The 11,277-nt window shown below is 39.7% G+C and overlaps 1 pseudogene; it reads left to right on the top strand.

The window, feature by feature from the left end:
* Positions 1-519: 519 nt before the first annotated feature.
* On the top strand, positions 520-5,142 carry LOC113564697 (annotated as a pseudogene).
* The last annotated feature ends 6,135 nt before the right edge of the window (positions 5,143-11,277 follow it).

The raw sequence follows: 11,277 nt of genomic DNA, 5'->3' as shown, positions 1-11,277 counted from the left end.
GTGGATCAGTCGGCTCATAGGTCGATGAAGAACGCAACAAACTGTGCGTCATCGTGTGAACTGCAGGACACATGAACATCGACATTTTGAACGCATATCGCAGTCCATGCTGTAAGACTATGTAGTAAGACTACGCTAATTAAGTTGTTTATAAATTTTATAAGCAAATGGTATATTATTGGATAAAATAATAAAAATATTTTTATTCATAATATTAAAAAATATATATGAAAAACATTATCTCACATTTGGATGTGAAAAACGAATAGAAATATTTTCTTTTTCGATCAAGTAATACTGAGAAATGTCTAGCATAAAAAATTTAATTATTTTTCATCTAGAATTGTCTCTTATTAATGATTCGGAAATATAAAAAACTTGGTTGTTATTATTCTTCGTTGGTTCGTTTAATGGAAAACACTTTGCTACAAGAAATAATGGAAATTTTATAACAAATTTAATAAAATGTTTTTATCAAGAATTAATTATAAAGAATTAATGGCAAGAAAAAGTTATATACAACCTTAACTCTCATGGGACTACCCCCTGAATTTAAGCATATTAATTAGGGGAGGAAAAGACTCTAACAAGGATTTTCTTAGTAGCGGCGAGCGAAAAGAAAACAGTTCAGCATTAAGTCACTTTGTCTATATGGCAAATGTGAGATGCAGTGTATTTAGCGTCAATATTCTAGTATGAGAAATTAACGATTTAATGATTTACCCATAGAGGGTGCCAGGCCCATATAACGTTAATGAATACTAGATGATGTTTCCAAAGAGTCGTGCTGCTTGATAGTGCAGCACTAAGTGGGTGGTAAACTCCATCTAAAACTAAATATAACCATGAGACCCATAGTAAACAAGTACCGTTAGGGGAAAGTTGAAAATAACTCTGAATAGATAGTTAAACAGTACGTGAAATGCTTAGAGGTTAAGCCCGATGAACCTGAATATCAGTTATGTAAAATTCATCAATAAAATTGTATTATTTAAATAATATTATGGGGATAGTGTGCATTTTTTGGATATAAGGACATTGTAATCTATTAGCATATACAAAATTTATCATAAAATATAACTTATAGTTATAATTTTATAATGGCTTTGATTTTTGTGTTTATTATATGCACTTGTATGAATAACAATGCGAAAGATTCAGGATACCTTCGGGACCCGGTTTGAAACACGGACCAAGTCTAACATATCTATGTCTAACATATATGCAAGTTATTGGAATATATACCTAATAGCGTAATTAACTTGACTAATAATGGGATTAGTTTTTTAACTATTTATAGCTAATTAACACAATCCCGGGGCGTTCTATATAGTTATTTATAATGTATATTTATATTATTTATGCCTCTTACTGGAACGTACCTTGAGCATATATGCTGTGACCCGAAAGATGGTGAACTATACGTGATCAGGTTGAAGTCAGGGGAAACCCTGATGGAAGACCGAAATATTTCTGACTTGCAAATCGCTTGCCAGAATTGAGTATAGGGGCAAAAGACCAATCGAACCATCTAGTAGCTGGTTCCTTCCGAAGTTTCCCTCAGGATAGCTGGTGCATTTTAATATTATATAAAATAATCTTATCTGGTAAAGCGAATGATTATAGGCCTTACGATCGAAACGATCTTAACCTATTCTCAAACTTTAACTGGGTAAGAACCTTAACTTTCTTGATATGTAGTTCAAGGTTATGATATAATGTGCCCAGTGGGCCACTTTTGGTAAGCAGAACTGGCGTGGGATGAACCAAACGTAATGTTACGGTGCCCAAATTAACAACTCATGCAGATACCATGAAAGGCGTTGGTTGCTTAAAACAGCAAGACGGTGATCATGGAAGTCGAAATCCGCTAAGGAGTGTGTAACAACTCACCTGCCGAAGCAACTAGCCCTTAAAATGGATGGCGCTTAAGTTGTATACCTATACATTACCGCTAAAGTAGATGATTTCTATTACTTGTGATATAAATTTTGAAACTTTAGTGAGTAGGAAGGTACAATGGTAAGCGTATAAGTGTTTGGCGTAAGCCTGCATGGACCTGCCATTGGTACAGATCTTGGTGGTAGTAGCAAATAATCGAATGAGACCTTGGAGGACTGAAGTGGAGAAGGGTTTCGTGTGAACAGTGGTTGATCAGGAGTTAGTCGGTCCCAAGTTCAAGGCGAAAGCCGAAAATTTTCAAGTAAAACAAAAATGCCAAATTATATAAACAAAGCGAAAATAATACACTTGAATAATTTTGAACGAAAGGGAATATGGTTCCAATTCCGTAACCTGTTGAGTATCCTTTTGTTATGGGTCTCGTGCTCATCCTGGCAACAGGAACGACCATAAAAAAGCCGTCGAGAGATATCGGAAGAGTTTTTCTTGCTGTACTACGATGGAAGTCTTTCGCAGAGAGATATGGTAGATGGGCTAGAAGACCATGACATATACTGTTGTGTCGATATTTTCTCCTCGGACCTTGAAAATTTATGATACGCAACCTTCTCAACAGGCCGTACCAATATCCGCAGCTGGTCTCCAAGGTGAAGAGTCTATGTCAACAGAATAATGTAGGTAAGGGAAGTCGGCAAATTAGTTACTTGTTCCCCGGATAGTTTAGTTACGTAGCCAATTGTGGAGCTTTCTTGCTAACATTTTTAAGAATACTATTTGGGTTAAACCAATTAGTTCTTATTAATTATAACGATTATCAATTAACAATCAATGCCGAACTGGCACGGACTTGGGGAATCCGACTGTCTAATTAAAACAAAGCATTGTGATGGTCCTAGCGGGTGTTGGCACAATGTGATTTCTGCCCAGTGCTCTGAATGTCAAAGTGAAGAAATTCAAGACTTCAAGAAATTCCTACTGTCCCTATCTACTTACTGTCAGTGACGGACGTGTTTTCTACGAGCTCCCATTAATAGGTCATTTTTGGTGTAAGTCCGCGGTATGACACCGCCGCACAGGTAGCTGCCAGGCGGCGACTGTCCTCCTGCCATAGACTGATCCTTTTTGGATGTCTATCGGTATGCCGAACAGTGTCCACCGCGGCACTTCAGGTTCTTGGTGGAGCCCTTCCGCTTGACTTGGACGCTAAGAAATTAGCGGTCAAATACAAGCTGAAGCGTGGATACCCGCTGGAGGAGAACGACTAGCTCTATGGCGAGGACATTGCGCGTCTAAGCCGGGAGCAAAAAGAGATTCGCCTAGAGGAATGCTTGCTATTGAGTTGGAAAAGCAGATGGGATGACGACAGCAGACCAGGACGGGTGACGCACAGGTTCATCCCGGATGTCACCCTTGTCTATCGGGATCCAAATTTTGGTTTCTCGATGATGGCGTCTTTCTTGCTCACTGGGTACTGGTCGTTCAACGCATTTCTGCATGGGAGAGCCCTCAGCGATACCACTGCTTGCGCATGTCGTGATCCATACAAGGATTGGATGCACGTGTTGTGCGCCTGCCCCCTATATGCAGATTTGCGAGACCTCGATGGACTTGGAGTGCAGCGCGTTGGCGAGGACTGGACATTTGAAAGAATCCTGGAGGATCGGGAGAGAACCCAACGGCTGGCTGTGTTCGCTGAGTTGGCGTTCCGCAGAAGAAGGGGCACTTAGCCTGACGCTTCGCCGTGTGGTTAGCGGGCGAGAATACTGCCACAACTTGCCGCAGTTTGTCGTAGGAGGCGACTAATGCGGCAATAGGTCACTCCGCCCATGCTTGTCGGCTAGGTAGATCTCGCTCCTCAGCAAGGGGGAGTGCTTGCCCGGCAAGCAAACACTCAAATTTCTACCGGGGTGGTTGCTATGTACATAGCTATAGCTTCCAGACCGGGACGTTTTGTCTAGCGTATCTGGACACATGCATCATATGCTCACTTGTGGGTGTATAGGGTGCCGTGGTTGTAATCTCTTCAATGGGGAACACTCCACGTTAAACAAGTTCGGAGGGATCCGATTCATACACTGTCCCTATCTACTATCTAGATAGTAGGGCTTGGAATAATTAGAGGGGTAAGAAGACCCTTTTGAGCTTGACTCTAATCTGGTAGTGTAAGGAGACATAAGAGGTGTAGAATAAGTGGGAGATATTAGACCTCGGTTTGGTATCGTCAATGAAATACCACTACTCTTATTGTTTCCTTACTTACTTGATTAAATGGAACGTGTATCATTTCCTAGCCATTATACGGATATATTTATTATATCATATGGTATTGGGTTTTGATGCAAGCTTCTTGATAAAAGTATCACGAATTTGTTATATAATCACAAACAAATTCTTTAATAAAACGATGCACATATGTATTTTTGATTTGAAAATTTTGTATAACTCCAATTACTCAGGTATGATCCAATTCAAGGACATTGCCAGGTAGGTAGTTTGACTGGGGCGGTACATCTCTCAAATAAGGTGTCCAAAGGCCAGCTCAATGCGGACAAAAACCACACATAGAGCAAGAGGGCAAATGCTGACTTGATCTCGGTGTTCAGTACACACCGGGACAGCAAAAGGTCGGCCTATCGATCCTTTTGGTTTAAAGAGTTTTTAACTAGAGGTGTCAGAAAAGTTACCATAGGGATAACTGGCTTGTGGCGGACAAGCGTTTATAGTGATCATTGTGAAGCAAAATTCACCAAGCGTTGGATTGTTCACCCATGCAAGGGAACGTGGGCAGGGTTTAGACCGTCGTGAGACAGGTTAGTTTTACACTACTAATGACAAAACGTTGTTGCGACAGTATTCCTGCGTAGTACGAGAGGATCCGCAGGTACGGACCAATGGCACAATACTTGTTCGAGCGAACAGTGGTATGACGCTACGCCCGTGCTGGGCTGCAATGATAAATGATAGGGGCAATTTGCATTGTATGGCTTCTAAACCATTTAAAGTTTATAATTTACTTTATAAACGGCAATGGATGTGATGCCAATGTAATGTAACATAGTAAATTGGGAGGATCTTCGATCACCTGATGCCGCGCTAGTTACATATAAAAGCATTATTTAATACAATGACGAAGCCTAGAATCAATTGGAAACGACTTTTGTAACAGGCAAGGTGTTGTAAGTGGTTGAGCAGCTGCCATACTGCGACCCACTAAAGCTTATCCTTTGCTTGATGATTCGATATAAAATATATAAGTACTCATCATGTACTTATTATGGGAAGCAGCATTCCATCCCACGGCGCCCAGAGTGCCCAGAGTAGCCAAATTCCTCGTCATTAATTTAGTGGAGTTTTTTAAAAAGTGTTTATTATCTGAGTGATTTTCGCTGTGAAAAGTTAAATCTTTAAAAACGTACAGACAGTTGGGCCAAGTCCTGGAGTGCGTGTGATACACGAACGCAAGTTCATGCAACGTGTCCTTTGGCTGCTGATGGTATTTAACTTATTTGCAAAAGTGCACGTAGCTAGCAAATCAGCTGACTGGTGTCACCAGTCGTCGCCTACTCAGCTGGTGGAACAGCTGTCCCAGTGGTGTGTGTACTTGCTAAACTGAATCCGATAACCACAACCAGTTTCAACGTAAGTGGAGCCTTTACCCCTATAGTTAAAAATTTCTCCGCCAGAGGCCGTCAATCAGTCCCATAAAGCGCCAGCAGGTGGCGATGCTGAGGAGCTGCTGTCAAAGTCCAACCGATTCGCTGCACTGTCTATCGAAGAGGATGTTGTTACCAAGGAACCAGCTATACCTGCGGAGGCCGCTGTACCCAAGCCCCCTCCAATCATAATACCTGGGGTGCACACTATCGCAGACATGCTAGCTGACCTTGGAGAAGTCACCGAGCCAGGTAGCTTCGCTTACAAGGCTACCGGAAGAGGTAGCGTAAGAATTATGCCAAAAGACAGCTCGACATATCGGAAAATTGTTCACCACATGAACAGCAACAACATGGCCTTCAGGACTTTCCAGCTCAAGGAAAACCGAGCTTTTCGCGTGGTAATTAAGGGGCTACATTCAACAACGCCAGTTGACTACATCACTGAAGAACTAAAGGGGCTCGGACCCTATGGCTATGTTCTTTGTAAACTTGGAGCCTTCAAGCAACAACAAAAAGGTGTTCACAACCGAGGAGCCCAGAAAGTTCAATGACCTGGTGCAGTACCAATAGGTACTGCAGACTGCAGTACACTTGCGTAAAGTGCGGGTACGGGCATGCCTCTATCGAGTGCCCTAAGGCCAAGGACTCTCCTGCTACATGCGGTAACTGCGGGGAGGCGCACACTGCGTCATACCAAGGCTACCGTGTATATATCGAGGCCAAGAAGAGGGCTTCTCCCAAGCCAAAAGCGAAGCCAATGACTCCACCGCCGAAAGAGGCCCATACACCCCTAGCGACAACCTTTAGCTACGCTGACGTCACCAGGGGAGGATACCCCCAGCAACAGCAACCCAAACACATCTTCAACCAACAAGGACTCATTGACCGGGAGGCAGCGTTGGAGGAGAGAATAATGAAGCGCATGGAGAACATGATGGACTCAATGTTCTCCCAGTTTAAAGACATGGTGATGGCCATGTTCTCCTGCCAGAGAACCATGAACACACAAATCGTAATCTGGAATGCTAACGGCTTGGCGAGGAACAAGCCAGAAGTGGAGCTCTACCTGAAAACCAACCAGGTGGATGTGATGCTGGTCAGCGAGACCCACTTTACAACGAGGTCTCACTTCAAAATCCCTGGCTACGAAGTGGTAACGCCTTACACCCGGCGGACAGTATCAGAGGTAGAGCCACAGTAATCGTGCGAAGTGGATTACTGTACGAGGAGATGGAGCCGGTGCAGCTGGACTGGATGCAATGCGCCAGGATTCAGCTGCTGACACATTCGGGCAAAATTTGTATCGCGGCAGCATACTTGCCTCCGCGTTACACAATTAGCCATCCCGAGTTGTCATTGCAGCTGAAAAACTTGGCTCCCAAATTTCTTATTGGCGGAGACTTTAATACCAAGCACACATGGTGGGGCTCCAGGATTGTCAACCCCAAGGGCAGCACTCTGCTGAGGTGCGTCAGAGAGCTGAGCTGCAATCTGCACACAACGGAAGAGCCGACATACTGGCCCAGTGACCCTAACAAAATTATCTCACATTTGGATGTGAAAAACGAAGAGAAATATTTTCTTTTTCGATCAAGTAATACTGAAAAATGTCTTGCATAAAAAATTGAATTATTTTTCATCTAGAATTGTCTCTTATTAATGATTCGGAAATAGAAAAAACTTGGTTATGTTTTTATTCTTCGCTGGTTCGTTTAATGGAAAACACTTTCCTAAAAGAAATAATTTAATAACATGTTTTTATCATTATATATAAAGAATTAATGGCAAGAAAAAGTTATATACAACCTCAACTCATATGGGACTACCTCCTGAATTTAAGCATATTAATTAGGGGAAGAAAAGAAACTAACAAGGATTTTCTTAGTAGCACTAAGTCACTTGGTCTATTTGGCAAATGTGAGATGTGAGATAGTATGAGAAATTAACGCATAGAGTGTGCCAGGCCAGTATAAAGTTAATGATTCCTAGATGATGTTTCCAAAGAGTCGTGTTGCTTGATAGTGCAGCACTAAGTGGGTGGTAAACTCCATCTAAAACTATATATAACCATGAGACCGATAGTAAACAAGTACCGTGAGGGAATGTTGAAAATAACTCTGAATAGAGAGTTAAACAGTACGTGAAACTGCTTAGAGGTTAAGCCCGATGAACCTGAATATCCGATATGGAAACTTCATCAATAAAATTGTATTATTTAAATAATATTATGAGGATAGTGTTCACTTTTTCCATATAAGGACATTGTGTTCTATTAGCATATACAAAATGTATCATAAAATATAACTTATAGTTATAATTTTATAATGACTTTGATTATTGTTTTTATTATATGCACTTGTATGATTAACAATGCGAAAGATTCAGGATACCTTCGGGACCCGTCTTGAAACACGGACCAAGGAGTCTAACATATGTGCAAGTTATTGGAATATATACCTAATAGCGTAATTAACTTGACTAATAATGGGATTAGTTTTTTAACTATTAGGTAAGTAACACAATCCCGGGGCGTTCTATATAGTTATGTATAATGTATATTTATATTATTTATGCCTCTAACAGAAAAGTAGCATTAACCTGATGGGTACCAGGTGCAACATTGTATATTTTAGGTTGTTGCATTAGCCAACGTATGCTCATAACTAAGATGAACAATACATATTCGCAACGCGTGTATATTATGGTCCATATACACACAAAGTTCACCATTTTATATTAACAAATTATTTTGATAACCATTATTTTAAAGTTTTAAATCGATTTCCATTTTCGAATTTGATATCTTCGATCTCCAATATTCGAAGTTTTATTTTTACATTTTAAAACCACATATATATAGTGACGTATTTGCGCCACCCAAGCCGTGAAACCATAAACAATAATTGAATCCCATACTGTATGCCATCTGCGCAGTATGCAATCTAATAAACAATTCTTTGGCACTAGAACTTAACCGATCATGTAAACAAATCCCAAAGCCTGACCTAAGCAGTTTTGCCTGCCCTCTCTGAGGCTTCTCCTCATCCTAAGAATCCAAGAGCAATGCTCTCACAAAAAATACTAACATACTCTTTAAGCACAGAGGCTTCTCCTCAATTTTACTCACATTTGATTTTCAGTCTTAAGCTGTCAATTGAACAATAACAACGCATTCGGTCCCGATATTCTAATCGTCTTTTTATTTGGAAAAAACAATTTTCAGCGTTGGTCTGAGTAATTTAAACAGTCCATTCAATAGGCTCAAAATCATAAAACATTACTGGCGCAGTCGGTAGGATAGTATTAATTATATTTAATCGCTATCGAAAAAACACCACGCTTAACACACAAATGCAACGGTCAATATCGCGTTAAGTTTTATTAAAAAACCTTGACAATAGCGCGAAACCGAAAAACGCAGTGTTAATAAATAAACCTGAATTTAATACCAGGAAGACGCTATTGAATTTGTGAGAGGTTGTAAATCCAATTGGTTGCCTCAAAACCCCACGAAAAAGCAATAGTGCAACCCATGTGAAATAAAAACCTATATTAAGAGCAAAAACTTAAAAATAAGAATAATAAATAAATAAATGAAAAAAAAAAAGAGATAAATATAAAAATATTAAATAAGATACATACAAACTAAGATTCAAAAATAAAAAATAAATAAGTGAATAAAATAATAATAAAAATAAAAATAAAATAAAAAATAATAACAATATCACTAACTTGAAAGAAACAACAAAAAAAAAAACAACAACAAATGGCAGTGCCACCCCTGTCAGACGAACGCCAACAGCAGATCCTGTTTGGGCATGTCGAGCGCAGCATCAGCGGAGACGTTATGCGCAGCATTGGAGCCAACGACATCAACACCTGGCCCCAGCTAAGACGACAATTGGTACTCAACTATAAACCCCAGACCCCTAACCACGTTCTTTTGGAGGAGTTTCGGAAGACCCCATTCAGAGGCAGTGTACGAGCATTGCTGGAAGAAGCAGAACACCGCAGACAAACACTTACCAGTAAGCTTGAATTAGAACAAAATTCTGAAGAAAAAACCTTATATTTAAGATTGATAACATCCAGCATTGAGTCCCTTATTGAAAAATTACCTACACACATTTATTTAAAAATAAATAACCACAATATACCAGATTTGCGATCACTTATAAATATTTTACAAGAGAAAGGAATGTATGAACAAGCAAGCCATACAAGCACATCTATGCAAAAACAAAATTCTTCTGATAAGCCACAGAAATCCTATAATCACAATATGAATCAGACCAACAATAATACCAGAAGGTATCCTACACCTTTCCAACCATTTTATAATTCACCAATACCATATCCAACCCAACCAAATTATCGAACATTCCCAATTTACCAATCACCACCAATTAATAATCCACCATATCGTTATCCAATACCCTACCATCCTAATACAAATAATAATTTTCAACCTAACCAACAAGTAAACTTCACACCTCGACCAAATATTAACACACCTCGACCAAATATTAACACCCATCGACAGAACGTATTTGATCAGAATCGGTTTGGACAACAACACCATTATCAAAATCAACAATCGGCACATAATTCAGGTTCTTATGTGCCCAAACAATCAATAAAGCGATCAAGACCATCTGATAGTGGACAGACTAGGATGAGTATTGGGGAATCCCTATATCAAGAAAACGCTGCTTACCAGCAATATGTCCCATACGACCATTCAGAGTATTATCCAGAATATCAACATCAAACTGACGAAAACAACCAAAATTCAGAAATAACACAACAGCCACAACAGCTTAATACAGAAGACACAAATAATGACAACCAGGAACCGGATGTTGAACAAGCAGAAAATTTTCAGCTACCAGCCTTGGAAGCCCCCAATATATAACAATTAAATACAAAGAAAATAATTTAAAATGTCTCATTGATACCGGATCCACAGTTAACGTGATATCCCAAAACATATTTGACTTACCAGTCCAGAACACGAATATTCTTATTCATACCAGCAATGGACCACTTGTGGTTAACAAGAGTATAACCGTACCTTCAAAAATGTTGATCCCAACACCACACGAATTTTTATTGCACTCTTTCTCCAAGAATTACGACCTCTTATTAGTAAGAAAACTTCTGGCAGATGCAAAAGCATCCATAAGTTACCGCGATCAGGAGGTAATTCTTTACAACAACAAATATGAACTCAAAGAAGGCAAAGCAACACAAGAACAAAATCACTTTCAAAATGTAAACACAATACCTGACACCATTCTCAGACAACCAGGTAAAAATTTACCCGCATTAAAATCAGACCTGTACAGATTAGAACACCTAAATAACGAAGAAAAACAAAAGTTGTGTGCGCTCTTACAGCAATACCATGACAAACAGTACCATGAAGGCGATAAGCTGACATTTACTAATCAAACCAAACATACTATCAATACCAAGCAAACCTACCCATTTATTCTAAATTATACAGTTACCCGCAGGCTTATGAACATGAGGTCGAAAGCCAGATACAGGATATGCTAAATCACGGTATCATACGTACCAGTAACTCACCTTACAATAGCCCCATCTGGGTGGTTCCAAAGAAGCAAGATGCTTCAGGCAAACAGAAATTTACAATTGTAATAGACTACCGAAAATTAAATGATTGACTGTTATAGGAGACAGACATCCAATCCCA

The sequence above is a fragment of the Drosophila erecta genome, unplaced genomic scaffold, assembly GCF_003286155.1.
Source record: "Drosophila erecta strain 14021-0224.00,06,07 unplaced genomic scaffold, DereRS2 tig00000329-arrow-arrow-pilon, whole genome shotgun sequence".
Lineage (NCBI taxonomy): Eukaryota > Metazoa > Arthropoda > Insecta > Diptera > Drosophilidae > Drosophila > Drosophila erecta.
This window is presented reverse-complemented; position numbering and strand designations above follow the sequence as displayed.